This window comes from Lithobates pipiens, unplaced genomic scaffold (genome assembly GCF_037356315.1).
Source record: "Lithobates pipiens isolate NorthernLeopardFrog02 unplaced genomic scaffold, aLitPip1_a1.2 Scaffold_18, whole genome shotgun sequence".
NCBI lineage: Eukaryota > Metazoa > Chordata > Amphibia > Anura > Ranidae > Lithobates > Lithobates pipiens.
In genome coordinates this window covers 590,731,754-590,753,662 of record NW_027507758.1, presented here as the reverse complement: position 1 = coordinate 590,753,662, position 21,909 = coordinate 590,731,754, and the positions used below count along the sequence as shown (strand labels likewise).

Sequence of the window (21,909 nt, the reverse complement as noted above, 5' to 3'; positions counted from 1 at the left end):
TGCCTGGTCCGGCAGCTGGCTCAGCCACTAAGCGATCAGCAGAGAGGCTAAGCCAGCCCTGCCAGGATGCAGAGGCAGCAGAGTGATGGAGTGGTGGGCGAATACCAGGTGTGAGCAGGGGGTGGGTGGGGGGGCTGCTGTAAAGCAGGCTCCAGTCAGGAATGGTGGCACTGACACCATCTGGAGGAGTCGCTGCAGAATAGGTGAGATCTGGTCATTCCCAAGGACTGACACTGCCCCCCTCCTGTCCCCCAAAAAAATGTTGCTACTATTAAAATTTAGATTTTATGATATTGGAAAATGTCCTGCTTGGGTATCTAAAAATACCACTTTTCTCTTAGGCCGCGTACACACGCGCGGACTGTTGGCCCAACTTTGTCCGTCCAACAGTTTGAGCGAACAGTCCGCTCAAACTTAGCATGGACGGACATGGCCACACACGACGGACGAACAGTTTGCTGAAACCGTGCGCGATGACGTGAACGGCACGTACGACGGGACGAAAAATACGACGTCCTATACACTGCAATGCAACCTTCCGACGTGGAAATCCTTTCTGAGCATGCGCGAGACTTAGTTGGCCGAACAAGCCTACACACGAGCGAACAGTCCGCTGAAACCTTGTTTCAGCGGACAGTTTTTCGGAATTTCCGTAAGACCTTGTTCGGCCAACTGTCCGCTGAAACTGTCCGCTGAAGCCCCACACACGAGCGGACTGTCCGCCCAAACACTGTTCAGCGGACAAGGTTGGGCGAACAGTCCGCGCGTGTGTACGCGGCCTTAGAATTTTCTTGTTTTTAATAGTTTGTGTAAAAATAGTTTAAATTTCTGTTATTCGTGCTATGTACCAAAAACATAATTCTAGTATATTTATTAACCAGTTGCCGACCGCCGCACGCCGATGTACGTCGGTACAATGGCACGGGCAGGCATAAGGACATACATGTACGTCCCTTGCCTCCCGCGGGTCGGGGGCCCGATCGGGCCCCCGCCCGGTGCCTGCGGCGGTCGGTATTCGTTCGGGAGCGATCCCGGACGAGGGGACGGCCATTCATTCATGGCCACCCCCTCGCGATCGCTCCCGACGAATAGAAATCCCCGGTGACATCACTTCCTCTCCTGTAATGTAAACACAGGAGAGGAAGTGATGTATTCTCTCCTCCGTGTCGGTATTTTTCGTTCCGACACGGAGGAGAGCGGATCAGTAAGTTGCACCAACACTCACACACACAGTAGAACATGCCAGGCACACTCACACCCCCCCTTTACCCCCCGATCACCCCCCCAATTACCCCTGCCCCCCAGTCACAGTGACACCAATGTCATTTTTTTTTTTTTTTTGCATTGGTGTCATTTGTGACTGTAATAACTGTTAGGGCAGTTAGAGTTAGCCCCCTTTAGTTCTAATGTACCCCCCTAACCCCCCCAATAAAGGTTTAACCCCGTGATCACCCCCCGTCGCCAGTGTCACTAAGGCTGGGTTCACATTGCAGCGGTTTATGAGAACGAATGTGATTCGCACCGCACTGCAGTGCAAATCACATCCGATCTCTGTGCGATTCGAGTTCAGCCATTCGCCGCACCCGCCGCACCCGCCACACCCGCCGCAAATTCGCACGGGACCCTTTTTTTGGCCCGCAGCAGAATCGGATCGCATGAGTGTTCACACCATGCGATCCGAGTTTGCAGATCGCACTGCGATATGCGAACTGATCTGGGGGTGTCAGTAACATTTCACTGACACTCCCAGCAGTTCGCATAGGGCAGTGTGAACTGCCGCCGGGAGGCATGCGATGCGGGAACCCGCCGCGGATTCGCGGCGTTTCCGCATCGCTCCAGTGTGAACCCAGCCTAATAAGCGATCATTTTTCTGATCGCCGTATTAGTGTCACAGGTGACGCTAGTTAGGCAGGTAGGTATTTAGGTTCGCCGCAGCTTTTTATAGCGCCAGGGACCCCCATATACTACCGCATAAAGCCCCCTGATTGCCCCCTAGTTAACCCTTTCACCAGTGATCACCATATAACTGTTACAGGTGACGCTGGTTGGTTAGTTATTTTTTTATAGTTTCAGGGCACCCGCCATTTATTACCTAATAAAGGTTTAACCCCCTGATCACCCGGCGGGTGTCATTTGTGACTAATAACTGTTAGGGCAGTTAGGGTTAGCCCCCTTTAGTTCTAAGGTACCCCCCTAACCCCCCCAATAAAGGTTTAACCCCGTGATCACCCCCCGTCGCCAGTGTCACTAAGGCTGGGTTCACATTGCAGCGGTTTATGAGAACGGATGTGATTCGCACCGCACTGCAGTGCAAATCACATCCGATCTCTGTGCGATTCGAGTTCAGCCATTCGCCGCACCCGCCGCACCCGCCGCAAATTCGCACGGGACCCTTTTTTTGGCCCGCAGCAGAATCGGATCGCATGGGTGTTCACACCATGCGATCCGAGTTTGCAGATCGCACTGCGATATGCGAACTGATCTGGGGGTGTCAGTAACATTTCACTGACACTCCCAGCAGTTCGCATAGGGCAGTGTGAACTGCCGCCGGGAGGCATGCGATGCGGGAACCCGCCGCGCATTCGTGGCGTTCCCGCATCGCTCCAGTGTGAACCCAGCCTAATAAGCGATCGTTTTTCTGATCGCTGTATTAGTGTCACAGGTGACGCTAGTTAGGCAGGTAGGTATTTAGGTTCGCTGCAGCTTTTTATAGCGCCAGGGACCCCCATATACTACCGCATAAAGCCCCCTAATTGCCCCCTAGTTAACCCTTTCACCAGTGATCACCATATAACTGTTACAGGTGACGCTGGTTGGTTAGTTATTTTTTTATAGTTTCAGGGCACCCGCCATTTATTACCTAGTCTCACTAGTGTACCCCTAAATTTAGGGGTGTCTACTTTCCAAAATGGGGTCATTTGGGGGGGGTTTGTGCCATCTTGGCATTTTATGGCCTTCAAAACTGTAACGCCCTTAGAAAGCCTGAAGGCGGTGCTTGGTTTTCGGGGCCCCGTACGCGGCTAGGCTCCCAAAAAGTCCCACATATGTGGTATCCCCATACTCAGGAGAAGCAGCAGAATTTATTTTGGGGTGTCATTTCACATATGCCCATGGCATGCGTGAGCAATATATCATTTAGTGACAACTTTGTGAAAAAAAAAAAAAAAAAAAAAAAGTTTGTAATTTTCCCGCAACTTGTGGCAAAATATAAAATATTCCATGGACTCAACATGCCTCTCAGCAAATAGCTTGGGGTGTCTACTTTCTAAAATGGGGTCATTTGTGGGGGTTTTGTGCCATCTTGGCATTTTATGGCCTTCAAAACTGTAATAGGTAGTGAGGAGTGAAATCAAAAAATTACGCCCTTAGAAAGCCTGAAGGCGGTGCTTGGTTTTCGGGGCCCCGTACGCGGCTAGGCTCCCAAAAAGTCCCACATATGTGGTATCCCCGTACTCAGGAGAAGCAGCAGAATTTATTTTGGGGTGTCATTTCACATATGCCCATGGCATGCATGAGCAATATATCATTTAGTGACAACTTTGTTAAAAAAAAAAAAAAAAAAAAAAAGTTTGTAATTTTCCCGCAACTTGTGGCAAAATATAAAATATTCCATGAACTCAACATGCCTCTCAGCAAATAGCTTGGGGTGTCTACTTTCTAAAATGGGGTCATTTGTGGGGGTTTTGTGCCATCTTGGCATTTTATGGCCTTCAAAACTGTAATAGGTAGTGAGAAGTGAACTCAAAAATTTACGCCCTTAGAAAGCCTGAAGGCGGTGCTTGGTTTTCGGGGCCCCGTACGCGGCTAGGCTCCCAAAAAGTCCCACATATGTGGTATCCCCATACTCAGGAGAAGCAGCAGAATTTATTTTGGGGTGTCATTTCACATACGCCCATAGCATGTGTGAGCAATATATCATTTAGTGACAACTTTGTGTAAAAAAAAAAAAAAAAAATTTTTTTTGTCATTATTCAATCGCTTGAGGCAAAAAAATAAAATATTCAATGGGCTCAACATGCCTCTTATCAATTTCCTTAGGGGGTCTACTTTCCAAAATGGGGTCATTTGGGGGGGTTTTGTACTGCCCTGCCATTTTAGCACCTCAAGAAATGAGATAGGCAGTCGTAAACTAAAAGCTGCGTAAATTCCAGAAAACGTACCTTAGTTTGTAGATGTGACAACTTTTGCGCAAACCAATAAATATACAATTATTGACTTTTTTTTTACCAAAGACATGTGGCTGAATACATTTTGGCCTAAATGTATGACTAAAATTGAGTTTATTGGATTTTTCTAATAACAAAAAAAAAAGCGGTCTTTTTACGTTTATATCGCAAAAAATAAAAATCGCAGAGGCAATCAAATACCATCAAAAGAAAGCTCTATTTGTGGGAAGAAAAGGACGCAAATTTTGTTTGGGTACAACATTGCATGACCGCGCAATTACCAGTTAAAGCAGCGCAGTGCCAAAGTGTAAAAAGACCTCTGGTCATTTACCAGCAAAATGGTCCGGTCTGAAAGTGGTTAAAGGTGAAATAGCAAATCAAATTTGTATTTAGTGCTAATTAGTTTTTTTAAACTAAAATTTGAGTAACTCAAATTGTAGCTAACTCTTATAAATTAACTTTTTTATTCCCTTCCTTTGGCTTTTTTTTACTGTTTTATGCTGGTATTAATATTTGCAGCAACAAATGTAAATGTTAGGGGGACTTGGCAGCATTGCCTTGGGTGCTCCACTGCCACCCTGGCCTCTCCCATTCCACTAGGAAACCTGGAATTAAAACCGGTACTTTTGCCAGCTGAACATAGAGATGAAGGAGGAACAGAAGTCCCTGATGATCTTTATGGACTATGAAACCAGAAGTGAAGAGCATCTGATCAAGACGGTCTTGGTTTGATCCGATGCTTTTGAGTAGGGATGAGCTTTATGTTTGGGTCGAACATGAGTTTGACCCAAACATTGGCTGTTTGCCTGTTCGTTGAAAACGAACATTATGGGGCTTTCGCGCCAAATTTGAGCACTGCGTAACGCCCCATAATGCACTGCGGGAGGGCAGTGCATTGCTGTATGATGATTGGCCAAAGCATGCACCTGCCCTGCATGCTTTGGGCAATCCCAGCACCCTCAGCTAAGAGAGCCATAATTGGGCAAAAGCAGGGTGCCTTTGGCCAATTATGGCTCACGGGGACTAACTCCACGCCCCACACTATATAACGCTGCCTGCACGTCAGCCCCGTGTTGTGCGTTGTTGGTGTGGATGGAGAGAGAGTGTCATTTAGATTGAGCAGGCAGGCTATTCAGATAGTACAGATAGTCTCAGATATACAGATAGTCTTGTGTAATATACATATATATATATATATATATATATATATATATATATATATATATATATATATATATATATATATATATATATATATATATATATATCTCATATCTATATCTCTCTATCTCTATCCACTGCATCAGTTTAGCTATATCTGACTGCAGGCCATTCCTGGTGTAATTTTTCTAATATACTTCAGGCAGGCAGGTTATTCAGTTAGCTGTAGTGTATTTAATATAAATAGTACACCCATAGTTATTACACTTCCGTTGGTGTACACAGTACCGTGCACCCATAGTGTAGTTGCTACTACTTTACTGGTGGTGTACACAATGCATACAGTGCACCCATAGTTGCTATTAGACTTCTGGTGGTGTACACAGCACCGTGCACCCCTAGAGCAGTTGCTACTACTTTTCTGGTGGTGTATACAGTACACAATACAGTGTAGTGTGGTTTTGCTAAACAAAATTGAAAGCATGTCCAGAAGGCCACCAAGGAGAGGCAGATGCTCACAGGCCACTAAAAGAGGTCAAGCAGGCTCTGTGTCTACAGTCGATAGTACTGGTTGTGGACACGGTGCATCCTCAGCACGTGACTGTGGGGCACGCTTGTTTTTTTGTCTGTAGCTGGCCGTGTTATTGAGCCACAATGTTCAGAAGAGTTAGAGGATGAGGAGGATGAGGGCGGCTTTGTTATCCATTCCACCGTCACCCAGCCTCAGAGTAGTTTGCCTGCCAATGCAGCTGCCAAAGCGGCCTTTTCCATCAGCTCCATGTCAACAGTCACTCCTTCCCTAGCCATACCATCATGCATGGAAGAGTCCCCCAAACTATTCGACCACAGTGTCAGGTACATGCTGCAGGAGATGCGCAGCGATTTAAAGGCTCTGATGATGGTACCCAGGTTGAGAAAGGGATTAACATCAGCCTAGAGCGAGGGGGGTGCCCAAGAAGATCAAGAAACTGGAAGTCATGTTCCCCCAGCAGCAGCATACTGCCAAGTTTGCTCCAGTGACAAGGAGTGAGGGGATGATGAGATCACTGACTCTACTTGGGTGCCTGATAGAAGAGGAGGAGGAGGCACATCTCCAATGAGGCAGGATGCCCTCCAGGGGGCAGCTTAAGGACAGCCACCCTATTGCTTATCACCACAGAGTTAAGCAGGTGCAGGGTACTGCTGACTGCCTGCATATTTTGAAAAGATCTTTGGTGTGGACCTTTTTTTAAACATGTGCAGCAGAACGCACCATTGCTTTTTGCAACATTTGTCTGAAGTGTATCAAGCTTGGCCAAAACAGCAGCCGCTTGGGCACCACATGCTTGGCCAGACATATGACGACCTCCCATGCATTCCATTGGCAACAGCAATTAAAAGACCCACATCAAAGAACAAGGCAGACCTGTTCTTGCTCCCCATCAGCTGGGATCTCCAACAACACTATACCTCCAATCCTCTCAGAAACCTGCACTGAGAGGAATGACGGTATAGAAATAGGTGTCCCAAGTACTTGCGGCCAATCTGCTAGCACTACACCAACATCCGATTTTAGCAGGCAAATTTCCCTACCCCAGTTGCTAAACCGTCAAAAGAAATAAGGTCCCAGCCATCCACATGCTCATCGTCTGAATGCTAGCTTGACCAAATTGCTAGCACTGCAACTGATGAAGGAGCACGCATGCTCCAAATGCGTGCAACGTAAAACGTAACGAACGTCATCGCAGTGCGCCCCCAACGTACCAACGAACGGACCTCCCTGACGCTGCTACACCGGGCCGTGCGACGCTGGGAACCACCGGCGCCACCGGACGAGAGACACAGCTGGATGAGAAACCGCTTCTCCTCGGGAGCCCTGCGATGTCCCCCAGAGACCTTTCTAAAAACATGATGTGCCTGAAACTTTCTGGTAGAGAGTGAGTGTATTACTTTACAAATTAAATGTCTATGATCTAAAAATACTGCACTTAGATTGGCGCTGTTTTTCTTCTGTTTGTATATCTTCTACAAGGTACCTTCTATCCTTGAACATGCTGCCTACCTGCTTGTGCTAAAGAAATCCTCCCTTTTCTATGGCTATTGTCACAACTATTAACTATGGACTATAACCTATGATCCTGTTAGCTACCTATTACTTTTGCTACATTTACTGCCATATTCAGCAAGGACTGCAAAACTCTGTGGAAAAGCAGACTTGAAAATCCTAAACCTGCTATACACATTAACTATAGCAGATACCCCCCCTTCCCCCCCTCCTCTTTTTTCCTTCCTCACTCCCCCCATCCAGGACATATATAATCCAGCAGCGCAACGCACAAAAAAACATTTTTGATTTACTTAGCACTGCAACTGCTGCCTTTTAAGCTGGTAGACTCTGAACCCTTTTGTGAATTTGTGGAATGTGCGGTGGTACCTTAGTGGCAGGTTCCCAATCACCATTTCTTTTCACAGAAGGCCATTCCGACTCTCTACCAGCATATGGAAGGCAATGTCTTGGCCTTGTTTGACAGGACATTCAGCAGTAAGGTGCATATTACCGCTGACTCATGGTCCAGCAGGCATGGACAGGGACATTACCTTTCTTTAACAATGCACTGGTTATTCTGCTGGCAGCTGTGAAGGATGCAGGACAGGGTTCAGTATTGTTTGAGCTTGTTACACCACCGCGCCTCCAAAATGTTTGTAGTGGTGATTCTGCCACACCTCTCTCCTCCACCCCCTCCTCATCTTCTTCCTCTATGGCCTCTTCCTCTGCAGATTTGTCCTCTGAACCAGCGGTGCTCTGTAGGTAATCAAGGGGCTACACAAGCACTCAGGCAAAAGATGCCATGTGGTGCTTGAGTTGGTCTGCTTTGGGGACAGGAGCCACACTGGGGCAGAGCTTCTAGCAGCTCTGCAGGGGCAGGCTCAGAGGTGGTTGAACCATGTCAGCTTCAGCCAGAAATGGTTGTATGCAACAATGGCACCAACCTCCTCTCCGCCCTCCAACAGGGTCACTTGACCCATGTTCCCTGTTTGGCTCACATCCTGAATTTGTTGGTGCAGTGGTTCTTGAGCAGGTACCAGTGCTTACAGGATCTCCTGAGGCAGGCCAGGAAAGTCTGTGGTCATTTCCGCTGGTCATATAATGCCAATGCTTGGCTGGCTGGCATTCAAAGTGAATGCAACCTGCCCAAGAACCGCCTCATTTGTGACATGCCCACCAGGTGGAACTCAATGTTAGCAATGTCGCAGCGGCTGCACATGCAGAAGAGGGCCATCAATGAGTACCTGTGTGACTATGACATCAGGACAGGGTCAAGGGAGCTTGGCTTTTTTTCGCCATGCCAGTGGCTACAGATCAAGGATGCATGAACTGTCCTGTCACCATTTGAGAAGGCTACAAGGATGGTGAGCAGTGACAGTGCATGCATCAGTGATACTGTCCTTGTCTTCCTGTTGGAGCTCACGCTTCGTGGAATACTGGACAGGGCACTTGAGGCAGAACAGCGGGAGGAAGAGGAGGACTTCCTTACCTCTCAAGGTCCCCTTTATCCAGATAGTATTCCTGTGGGCCAGCCAATCACACAGGAAGAAGAAGAGGAGGAGGATTGTGTCAGCATGGAGGTGGAGGATAACACTCAGCATCAGCAGCAGTCTTCAAGGGATCGTTTTCAGTCCCCAGGAACCCATGGTGTTGTATGTGGCTGAGAGGAGGTGGTTGAGGATCATGTGATCCTTAGTGACCCAGAGGACTCAGGATCAAATGCCTCTGCAAACTTGCACTGCATGGCCTCCCTGATCCTGCAAAGCATTCAAAAAGACCCTAAGATTTGTGGTTACAAGGAGAGAGATCATTACTGGCTTGCAACCCTTCTTAATCCATGCTACAAGGGTAAGGTTGCAGAACTTATCCAGCCTTCACAGAGGGAGCAGAGGATGAAACATCTTCGGGTGGCCTTGCAGAAAGGTTTGTGCAATGCATTTCCAGAGCTTGGGAGGTTACAATTTCAAGGTGCTGGACAACGTGTTGCTGAGGCTTCGTTTAGTCACAGAAAGAGCGGTGGAGAAGGTGGCCGGCTGACCGATGCCTTCAGAAAATTCTTCAGTGCTCAGCGCCAAGGTCTGATCGGTTACATCAACCATAGCCAGCATCTGAATTACATGGTGCAGGAATATATAGGGGCAAGATCAGACTTGGAGACCTTTCCAACAGAACATCCACTGGGTTACTGGGTCTTGAGGATGGACCACCATATGCAATTGAGCTACTGGCCTGTCCTGCATTCAGTGTTCTTTCTGAACGAACGTTTAGTGCTGCTGGAGGCTTTGTACCTGATCACAGAATGTGCCTGTCCACAGACTCTGACGATAAGCTCACATTCATAAAAATGAGTCTTGGATCACCAGCTACCAAGCTCCTGTTGCTGATGTAACCGATTGATTTTTTTCTATGGATGTGGGATCCCTTCAAGACTGCAGATGCTGAGTGGCTATCCTATTATGCTGAGTGACTATCCTATTCCTCCTCAATCTTCTTCAATCAATCTAGCTTCTAGGAATATTTTTGGTTCAGGGCACCACCACTGCCTAAGGCCGCGTACACACGGGCGGACTGTTGGCTCAACTTTGTCCGCTGAACAGTGTTTCAGCGGACAGTCCGCTCGTGTGTGGGGCTTCAGCGGACAGTTTCAGCGGACAGTTTGACGAACAACGTTTTTCGGAAATTCCGAAAAACTGTCCGCTGAAACTTGGTTTGAGCGAACAGTCCGCCCGTGTGTAGGCCACTTTCGAAATGAGCAAACTGTTCCCGCTCGGAGGAAAGTCTGCTCATTTCGAGCGCGTCTCCAGGTAGGCGGGGCCCGCGAAGGAGACGTCGCGGGCACCGCCGCCTGGTATGAACTTAAAGGGGAACCCCAACGCCGAAAAAAAACGGCGTGGGGGTCCCCCCAAAGTCCACAACAGACCCTTGTTCGAGCACGCTACCCGGCCGGCCAGGAAAGGGGGGCGAGCGAGCGCGCCCCCCGCTTCCGAGCCGTACCAGGCCGCGTGCCCTCAACATGGGGGGTGCCTTGGGGAAAGGGGGGCCGCGCGGCCCCCCACCCCAAAGCACCTTGTCCCCATGTTGATGAGGACAAGGGCCTCTTCCCGACAACCCTGGCCGTTGGTTGTCGGGGTCTGCGGGCGGGGGGCTTATCGGAATCCGGGAGCCCCCTTTAATAAGGGGGCCCCCGGATACCGGCCCCCCACCCTATGTGAATGAGTATGGGGTACAATGTACCCCTACCCATTCACCTGTAAAATAAAAGTACCCAAAAAAAAACAAGGACAAGGTGCTTTGGGGTGGGGGGGCCGCGCGGCCCCTCCTTCCCCAAGGCACCCCCCATGTTGAGGGCACGCGGCCTGGTACGGCTCGGAAGCGGGGGGGGCGCGCTCGCTCGCCCCCCTTTCCTGGCCGGCCGGGTAGCGTGCTCGAACAAGGGTCTGTTGTGGACTTTGGGGGGACCCCCACGCCGATTTTTTTCGGCGTTGGGGTTCCCCTTTAAGTTCATTCCAGGCGGCGGAGCCCGCGACGTCTCCGTCGCGGGCCCCGCCTACCTGCACACGCGCTCGAAATGAGCGGACTGTTCCCTCGTGTGTGGGCGAGTCCGTTCATTTCAAAAGTTGCGCGGACTTAGTACGACGAACAAAGTTTGCCGTATTTGTCCGCTCAAAAAGTGCCGTGTGTGGGCAAGTTCGTTCATTCAAAAGTTTGAGCGGACTGTTTGACGAACTTAGTTTCGGCAGACAGTCCGCCCGTGTGTACGCCGCCTAAGGCCCAATTTTTCTGCCCCTGTTTAACAGAGGAGTGTAATTACAATTTTTGATCTAAAATTTCACAGCAGGTTCCATTCCTGCGCTCAACAAGAGAATCTGTGAGGGGTTACAGTTTTGTGGCACCACCACCACTGCCTAAGGCCCAATTTTTCCGACCCTGTTTAACAGGGGCAGTAATTGCAATTCTAGATATAATATTTCACAGCAACTGTGAAATATTTCACAGGTAACTGTGAGGCCGCGTACACACGCGCGGACTGTTCGCCCAACCTTGTCCGCTGAACAGTGTTTGGGCGGACAGTCCGCTCGTGTGTGGGGCTTCAGCGGACAGTTTCAGCGGACAGTTGGCCGAACAAGGTCTTACGGAAATTCCGAAAAACTGTCCGCTGAAACAAGGTTTCAGCGGACTGTTCGCTCGTGTGTAGGCTTGTTCGGCCAACTAAGTCTCGCGCATGCTCAGAAAGGATTTCCACGTCGGAAGGTTGCATTGCAGTGTATAGGACGTCGTATTTTTCGTCCCGTCGTACGTGCCGTTCACGTCATCGCGCACGGTTTCAGCAAACTGTTCGTCCGTCGTGTGTGGCCATGTCCGTCCATGCTAAGTTTGAGCGGACTGTTCGCTCAAACTGTTGGACGGACAAAGTTGGGCCAACAGTCCGTGCGTGTGTACGCGGCCTGAGGGCTTACAGTGTTCTGGTATATAGGGCAGGGAATATAGTATATACAGCGGTCCCCTATTTTCAAACATCCGACTTACAAATGACTCCTACTTACAAACGAAGGTAGACAACCGGAATTGAGAGGCAATCTACCCCTAGAAAGGTAAAATTTTCTCCTTTAAGAGTTAAAATGGGGAAAAGGAGTCTCCACTGATGCTTTATCATCAATCCAAGTTTCCCTACTAACCCAAAAGTTTCAAAATCCAATTGTCATTGGGACAAAAAGTGAGCTGAAATCTTCTGAACAGGGGCACAGACAGCAAAACAAATGTTACAGGGGTGATAATCATTCCCTATGTTATCCAAAAAGCTTAAAAATATTTTTTTTGGGCTGGAGCTACACTTTAAAAATATACCTGTTCCAAATTACAAACAGATTCAACTTAAGAACAAACCTACAGTTTTGTAGGTAACCCGGGGACCACCTGTATACTGCTGTTCAGAGCATATAGGGTCTGGGGGCCCCACGCCTTTTTTTTGTAATTTGGGTGCGGGGTTCTCCTTAATATCCATACCAGACCCAAAGGTCCTGGTAATGGCCTGGGGGAGTACTCATGCCGTTTTCCTCAATGATTTTCATCTATATTGCCGGGACCCAACATTACATTAGGGCAACAAGCAGTTTTAAATGACTTTTATTCCTTTAGAAATGTCATTTTGTGCAGGGACTGTTCTAAACATGGGAAAAATGCACCAATTAACAGGCATACTATAGACACCCCCCAGGTACGACATTTAAAGGAATATTTCACTTTTATTGTTTCACTTTAAGCATTATTAAAATCACTGCTCCTGAAAAAACTGGAGTTTTTAAAAAAAAATTTGCATTGATACATATCCCCGGGGGCAGGACCCAGGTCCACAAACACTTTTTATGTCAATAACTTGCATATTAGCCTTTAAAATTAGCACTTTTTATTTTTCACGTTCGAGTCCCATAACTTTAACGATGTTCGCACATTTTTTTTTCCTGTTTGCATGTTCTGGCATTGACTAAACCGGGGGGTGTTCGGCTCATCCCTACTTTTGAGGCTGAGGAGAGATCTAGGGTTTAATAGATCACAGATCCCTCCATAAAGAGGACATGTCAAGGATTATGCTATCATAAGGAATTTTATGCATATAGTGTTGATAAAAACTAAAAAACTAAAGTGAAAGTAAAAAAAAATTTGAATAAAATAAATCACTTTTATTCCTATTACAAGGGATGTAAACATCCCTTGTAATAGGGATAGGGCTTGACAGGTATTCTTTACAGAGAGATGTGGGATCTATAAGTACCCAAATCTTTGCTTTATGCTGGAAACCCTTAGATCAACAAAAAAATAAGCCATCTCTGGCTTTCCAATTAAAAAAACAACAGTATTTACATCTGCAGGCCCCCGGAAGTGACGTCATGACATCGCTCCCCGCCTCCAAAGGTCATAGAGACTCTCTGGTCCTCAGTCAGCCCTATGGTAAACTGCTGCTCCTGTCCGATTCATTCTCCGGTTCAGCGATCGCACAGGCGAGCCGGTAGAAGTACCAAAGGGCGGCGGTAGGGGTGGACTTCCCCTCCCACCACCTGTAAAAACAATCAAGTGGCTAAACAGCTGCTATGATTGTTTGTATATGACAGAGAATCACCGGCAGAAAAGATTGATATCTGAATGATGCTTGCAGCTGCCTGCAGGCACCATTCAGACTTAACCATTTAAACTCCAGGACATCATATGACGTCCACCTAAGGAGAAATGTATAAGAAGTGTCAGAATTTGCTTGGGGAGTGAGTGGATAAAGCAGTTTCTGTTGTACAGTAACTCTAAAGGGAAAATGTTTTATTTGTTATTGACAAAGCTTATATTTCATTTTTTTCTAACCTTTCAGCAAAATACCTCAAGTTGCCTATATAGTGAAGCTGACAAAGGAGGAGTGCAGTATCCGAACAAACAAGAACAATCCTGACTTAATCACTGGTATACCAAATGATTTTTTTAATGCTATTAACATAGAGAAAAAGCAAAATGTTGATAAAATGAAAGACACAATGAACAACGTCATCTACTCTGGGAATCGAATCTTAATGGCTACACCTAAAGAATTAAAAATTCCTGTAAAGAACGGAGAACCTATAATATATACAGAACATGCAGAGTATCGTCTCCTAACACCTGAAGGAAAGCAAACCCTTTCCCCCGTCCAGGTTTTTATGAACAAAGAACCTAAGGCCCACTGTGTCATATTTTACTCTCTAATCTCCCCATGTGTAGATAAATGCATCAACCAAAATAATTATTACAATATATTGAAAAGCCTTCAAAATAACTTCCAACAATTTACGGACCGGGCTTTTGTATACAAGTTAGTGTACACACCTGATCAGGTCAGACTTAATGACATAAAGGAACGTCAGGAAGTAATAAATGCTTGGGGTGGTCTGAATAACGTAATGACTCTGTTCCGCTGTACTGGTAAAACTTGTCAACAGTGCTTTGAGAATGGTAAGATCAATGAATCCTGTCTGAAATAATTTTTACTACTGTGCTAGAAGCATGCGGATAGGATCAATATGAGTCCTCCCACCCCATTTTGTGCATTCTTTTTTCCTTTTCTTTCTTACCTTTTAGGCTTCATGCATATGAGACACTGGTGCAAACTCTGCTGGACACGTTTTTAAAAGCTGAAACCGGCGTTTTTTACCGCGATTTGGCAGCGTTTACTGTGTTTTACCGCGTTTGCGTCTAGAAGTGTTTAGTTAAGCTAACATCATAGACCCTCCCCAAGCTCAAAAAAACTGTATTATTAACTATTTCAGCCATTTTGTGAGGCCAGAGTGAGTAGCAGCAGCTGTGAGAGCAGCAGTGTACTTGTATTTAGCCTGTCACTTGCCACGTCACCTGCCACAATTTGTGAATTGTCCACTTGCCACGTCACTCTGCCACAAGTTGTGGATTGTCCACTTGACACGTCACTTGCCATATCACCTGCCATGTCACCTGCCACAAGTTGTGGATTGTCCACTTGTTACGTCATCTGCCACATGTTGTGGATTGTCCACTTGCCACGTCACCTGCCACGTCACCTGCCACAAGTTGTGGATTGTCCACTTGCCACATCACTTGCCACAAGTTGTGGATTGACAATTGCCATGTCACTTGCCACGTCATCTGCCACATCACCTGCCACATCACTTGCCACATCACCTGCCACAAGTTGTGGTTTGTCCACTTGCCACGTCACTTGCCATGTTACCTGCCATGTCATCTGCCACGTTACCTGCCACGTCACCTGCCACAAGTTGTGGATTTTCCACTTGCCACGTTACCTGCCACAAGTTGTGGATTGTCCACTTGCCACCTGCCATGTCACTTGCCATAAGTTGTGGATTGTCCACTTGCCACATCACTTGCCACCTGCCATGTCACTTGCCGCAAGTTGTGGATCGTCCACTTGCAATTGCAATTGTTTAAAATATTTTTTTTTATGGTTTTTCATCATTTGCCATAATTTTTGAGCTTTTTAATGTAAAAAAATAGGTCACCTTTAAAAACGCTTATAAACGAAAACGCGGTACCGGCGTTTTGCCGCATTTTACAATTGAAACGTGGAAAACGTTTGCGTCTGAACCCATTTTTTTGCTTCTGAAAAAACGAGGTTAAACGCAACTGCTTAAAAATGGCAATAAAACAGACTGTGTACATGGACACCTAGGATAACATTGAATGAGTTCAGGGGCAGTTGAAAAAAGTGTCCAACTGCCTCTGAATAAGTGTCTAGCAGAGTCTCGTGTGCATGAGGCCTTAGATGTTTATCAGGGAATATGTTATGTCTGACTTTAATCTGCTTATTTGTAAGGCAATAAAAATGCTGATTAGCAAAATACCTTGTATGCATTTCCTTATTTAGGGTTTCTATTTGCAAAAATTTTGTGATGGCATATAAGGTATAAAGAATTAATCAGGATGCACACAAGAAAAAAAAGTGTGTGCCGAAGGAGATATGGAGGCTGTAACAGGGAACCTACTGTATGTTTTTACAATACCGGTCATCCTTCTTTTTCAATGGCTTCCACACATTCTCAAGTCACTGACCCAGAACAAGGATGCAGATCATGAATTGTGACTTCATAGCAGGGATAGGCATGGACCAAGGCTGTGGCGGACATTTTTCAAAGTACAGACCTTAGTGAAGGGCACCAAGGTACATTCCAAATTAAAATCATCAAAACACATGTGCCCATCAGTGCCCATAGGTGGAGTTTCATCTGTGCTCACCAATGCAGCCTCTGTGCCCACCAGTGCAGCTTATCTGTGCCCATCAGTGCAGCTTATCTGTACCTAACAGTGACCATAGGTGGAGTTTAATCTGTGCCCACCAGTGCAGCACATCAGTGCCCATAGGTGCAGTCTCATCTGTGCACACCAGTGCAGCATATCAGTGCCTACCAGTGCAGCCTGTGCCCATCAGTGCCCGTAAGTGCATTCTCATATGTGTTCATCAGTGCAGCCCATCTGTACTCATCAGTAGAGGTCAACATATATATCGGCCGACCGATATATCGGCCGATATTTGCCGTTTTTTAAATAATCGGCATCGGCCGATTGTGCTGATAAAAAGCCGAGTTAGAACTACAGCGGGACTTTGAAATGACTTCTGTATAGAAGTCAGTGTAAGTTGCCTGAGTCTTCATAGAAACACTTTCCTCCTCTCTGGGCAGTCTGCCAAGAAAAGAACAGAAAGATATAATGTTTACACTTCAATGAATGAAGTCATCTCAGTGTGTAGAAATTCTCAGTTTAACCATTTAAAGTCTAAATCTTTTCTGACACTTGTCGCTTACAAGTAAAAATCCAGTATTTTCTGCCAGAAAATCACTTAGACCCCCCAAAAATTATATATATATTTTTTAGCAGAGATCCTAGGGAATAAAATAGCGGTTGTTGCAATATTTTATGTCACACGGCATTTGCACAGAGGTCTTTCAAATGCATTTTTTTGGGAAAAAAATACACTATTTAAAAAATAAAAATAAAATAAAAACAGTAAAGTTAGCCCATTTTTTTTTTCGTCCAAAAGTTTTAACTACCTGTTTTTATTTAATATATAGGGTTTTTTTTTTCAATCTTAATCATACATACAAATAAACTGATTGGAGGTTTGTTTTGTTTAATAAATGTTTAAATGTAAGAGATTTTCTGTATCACTTATGAAGACTGCTTTCACACTGGAGCGGGCAGGCGTTGATGGTAAAACACAAGTTTTAGTGGCTCTTTACCATCATTTTAGCGGTGCTATTTGGCTGCTAGTGGGGCACATATAACCCAGCTAGCGACCAAGGAAGAGGTTAAATGCGCCCATGAAGCACTGCTGCCAAATCACATTGCATGCGCTTCGGCAGTGGTGCCCATTCATATCAATGGGCAGGAGTGGTGGAGGAGCGGTATACACCACTCCAAACGTGCTGCTTGCAGGACTTTTTTTTTTTAAGATCCTGCCAGCGCATCGCCTCAGTGTGAAAGCACTCTGTCTTTCACACAGACTGCAGGGGAGCCATTTTGCAGGCACTTTACAGGCGCTATTTTTAGCCCAAAAGCGCCTGAAAAACGCCCCAGTGGGAAAGGTGTGTTAGATCTAGGGGGATTCAAAAAAAAATAATAATAAATAAAAAAGGAAAAAAAATAAAAATAAAATAAAATCGGCCTAACATACCGGCCCAAAAAAATTGGCATTGTATATCGGCTATCGGCCGCCATGATTTCTAAATATCGGCATCGGCCAGAGAAAAACCCATATCGGTCGACCTCTACTCATCAGTGCAGCCCATCTGTGCCCATCAGTGCAGCATGTGCCCATAGGTGCAGTTGAATCAGTGCACCACCCATCAGTGCAGCCCATCTGTGCCCATCAGTGCAGCATATGCCCATTAGTGCCCATAGGTACAGTCTCATCTGTGCCCACCAATGCAGCTTATCAGTGCAGCTTATCAGTGGCCACCAGTGCATCCTATCTGTGCCCATCAGTGCCCGTAAGTGCAGCCTCATATCTGTGCCCATCATTGCAGCCCATCTGTGCCCATCAGTGCAGCCTATCTGTGCCCATCAGTGCAGTCTCACCTGTGCCCTTCAGTACAGCATGTGCCCACAGGTGCAGTCTCATCTGTGCCCACTAGGGATGAGCCAAAGACCCCCCGGTTCGGTTTGCACCAGAACTTTAGAACGGACCGAAAATGTGTGTGAACTTTAGAACCCCATCGAAGTATATGGGACTGGAATGTTCAAAATAAAAAGTGCTAATTTTATTAGCTAATATGCAAGATATTGTCCAAAAAAGGGTTTGGGGGCCAGGCTCCTTCCCCAGGGGATATGGGTCAATGCCTAAAATGTTTTTAAAAACTGCAGTTTTTTCGGGAGCACTGATTTTAACCACTTGCCGCCCGCCCTATAGGCAAATGACGGCTTCAAAGTGGTTTCAAAATCCTGACTGGGCGTCATTTGACGTCCTCAGGATTTTGGGCCGCTGCGCTCCCCCGGTGGCACACATCGCAGCGATCATTGTTGTGGTGTGTCAGTCTGACACCCCGCAACTACGATCTCGGTAAAGAGTCTCTGACGCAGACTTTACCATGTGATCAGTCGTGTCCAATCATGGCTGATTACAGTGTAAATAGGAAGAGCCGGTGATTGGCTTTACCTCACTCGTGCCTGTCAGACGCGAGTAGAGGAGAGCCGATCGGCTGTTTCTCTGACAGGGGGGGTCTGTGCTGATCGATTATCAGCGTAGCCCCCCCCCCCCCCGAGGATGCCCATACTGGACCACCAGGGACACCACCAGACCACCAGGGATGCCCAGCACCAGGTATGCCACCCTAGACCACTAGGGATGCCAGTCAGTGCCCACAATGGATGCCAATCAGTGCTCACAATGGATGCCAATCAGTGCCCACAATGGGCATAACTGATTGGCATGCATTATTGTTTGGCACTGATTGGCATCCATCAGTACAAAACAATACAATACAATGCTGCCTTTCAGTGTCCATCCGTGCCACCTATCAGTACCCATCCTTGCCACCTAGCAGTGCCCATCCATGCCCATCTGTGCCGCCTATCTATGCCCATCTGTGCCGCCTATCCATGCCCCTTCATGCCAGCTATCCGTGCCAATCCATGCAACCTATCAGTATCCATCCGTGTCGCCCATCAGTGCCACCTATCAGTGCCTCCTATCAGTGCCAGATATGAGTGCCACATATCAGTGCTCATCAATGCCACTTCATCAGTGCCACTTCATTGGTGCCACCTTATCAATGCCCGTCAGTGCAGCCCCGTCAGTGCCCATCAGTGAAGGAAAAAACATACTTATTTACAAAGTTTTGAAACTGAAACAAAAAAAAACATATATATATATATATTTTTTTTTTTTTTAATTGTCTTTTTTTATTTGTTTAACAAAAAATAAAGACCGTAGAGGTGATAAAATACCACCAAAAGAAATCTCTATTTGTTGGAAAAAAATGATAAAAATTTCATTTGGGTACAGTGTAGCATGACCGTGCAATTGTCATTCAAATTGCGACAGCGCTGAAAGCTCAAAATTGGTCTGGGCAGGAAGGTGTTTAAGTGCCTGGTGTTGAGGTGGTTAATGACGATTAAAGTGAAAAAAAAGTGAAATGTTCCTTTAAATATTGTGCCTGAGGGGTGTCTATAGTATGCCTGTGAAGTGCCACGTGTTTCCCTTGTTTAGAACAGTCCCTGCACAAAATGACATTTAACGGAAAAAAAGTCATTTAAAACTGCTTGTGGTTTTAATGTAATATATGATTCCGGCAATATGGATGAAAATCATTGAGAAAAATGGCATGGGTAGCCCCCCCTGCCCATTACCAGCCCCTTTGGGTCTTGTACGTATATTAAGGGGAACCCCGTACCCAAAAAAAAGGAAAGGTGTGGGGGCCCCAGACCCTATATACTCAGAACAGCAGTATACAGGCGGTGCAAGCAAGACAGGGACGGTGTAGGTTTGTTGTGTTAAGTAGAATCTGTAATTTTGAACTGGTACATTTTTAAAGTGTAGCTCCAGTCAAAAAAACTATTTTTAAGCTTTTTGGAAAACATAGGGAAGGGTTATCACCCGGTTATCACCCCTGTAGAATTTTTTGGGGCGTCCGTCTTTTTTCATCTCACTTCCTGTTGTCTCCTTCCATTTGTAAGTTGGATGTTTGAAAGTAGGGGGCTGCCCAATATGCTCTGCAGAAATGGGGGCCTAAGATGTTGGTGTTGCCACAACACTATAAGTCCTTACAGTTACTCTCGCTGGGTGCAGGAACAGGTCCTGCTGCTGTGAAATATTATATCAAGACTTGTAATTACATGCCCCTGTTAAACAGGGGCTGAAAAATTGGGCCTTAGGCACTGCTTGCTGGTGTCACAACACTGCAACCTCTCCCAGATACTCTAGTTGGAGTGCAGTAATGAACCCTGCTGCAAAGCATTGCATCAAAAATTGTAATTACACACCCCTGTTAAACAGGGGCTGAAAAATTGGGCTGGTGGCACTGGTGCTGGTGCCACAACACTGCAACCTCTCCCATATACTCTTTTGGAGTGCAGGAATGAGCCCTGCTGCAAAGCATTGCATCAAAAATTGTAATTACACGACCCTGTTAAACAGGGACTGAAATATTGGGCTGGTGGCATCACCCAGAACCAAAAATGTTCTTCCAAGATATCAGCGAGATCATTGAGGAGGAAGAGGATAGTCATTAAACATAACAGGATAGTCACTCAGCATCAGCATAGGCAGTCTTGAAGGCATGCGATATTTAAAAATAATTTGGTTACATCAGCTTCAGGTGATTGGTAGCTGGTGGTGATCCAAGACTGATTCATCTTTATGAAGGTCAGTCAATCAACCGAGTCGGTGGACAGGCACACCCTGTGATCGGTTACAAAGCCACCAGCAGCACTGAAGGTGCGTTCCGAAAGAACGCTGGATGCAGGACAGGCCAGTAGCTCAATTGCATACTGTGCAAGTTCTGGCCAGTAATCCATCCTCAAGACCCAGTAAGCCAGAGGATTTTCGGTGGGAAAGGTGTCCAAGTCTGACCTTGCCCCTAGGTATTCCTGCGCCATGTAAATCAGACGCTGGCGATGGTTACTGGAACTGATCATACCTTGGGGCTGCGGACTACAAAATTGTCTGAACGTGTCAGTCAGATGGCCACCTTCTCCACCGCTCCTTCTGTGACTGACCAAAGCCTCAGCAACACGTTGTCCAGGACCAGGAGATTGGAACCTCCCAGTCTCTGGGAACGCGTTGCACTGACCTTTCTGCAAGGCCTCCCGGAGATGTCTCATCCTCTGCTCCCTCTGCGATGGCAAGATAAGGTCCACAACCTTACCCTTGTACCGTGGATCAAGGAGAGTGGCCAGCCAATAATGGTCCCTCTTCTTGATCCGAAGAATACGAGGATCCTTCCGCAGGCTTTGCAGGATCAGGGAGGCCATGCAGCATAGGTTAGCTGAGGCATTCGGTCCGGAGTCCTCTGGGCCACTAAGGACAACATGATCCGCAGCCACCTCCTCCCAGCCATGTACAAGTCCATGGGTTTCTTGGGACTGTAAATCATCCCTAAAAGACTGCTGCTGCTGATGCTGAGTGCCAGGCTCCACCTCCATGATGACTCAAGCCTCCTCCTCCTCCTCGTCCTCTTCCTGTGTGATGGGTGGGACAGCCGGAACACTGTCTGCAGTGGCGGGCCGTCCATAGGGGGTACAGGGGCGCTGGCCCCCCAATGCCAGTCACAAAAAAAAGTCCCTTTAAAAAAAAAAAAAGTTCCTTTAAATGCACTGTGTTCAGGGCAGGTGCCGGACACAATGCACTATGGAAGCATCATGCCAATGCAGTCCTGTGATTGCAGGCAAGACGCTTCATTTGTGGTGTTTTTTGATGCCCTGTGGCGCTGTGCAGTGCGCCTCTAGATGCTCATTGGAGTATTCTCCTTCATGTCTTCATGTCTGGGCGGTGCTGTCCTGGGGCGGTGTGTAGGGTTGCCACTTGTCCGGTTTTGACCCAGACAGTCGGGGTTT

The 21,909-nt window shown here is 46.8% G+C and overlaps 1 long non-coding RNA gene across 1 annotated transcript in view; it reads left to right on the top strand.

Annotated features, from left to right (window-relative positions):
- The window catches only part of LOC143989144 (uncharacterized), a 45,575-nt gene extending 29,874 nt beyond the window's left edge, over window positions 1-15,701 (top strand). The window contains exon 3 of the long non-coding RNA XR_013276994.1: window positions 13,709-15,701. This is a non-coding gene — a long non-coding RNA (uncharacterized LOC143989144). The remainder of the gene's footprint in view (window positions 1-13,708) is intronic.
- Window positions 15,702-21,909: the final 6,208 nt, after the last annotated feature.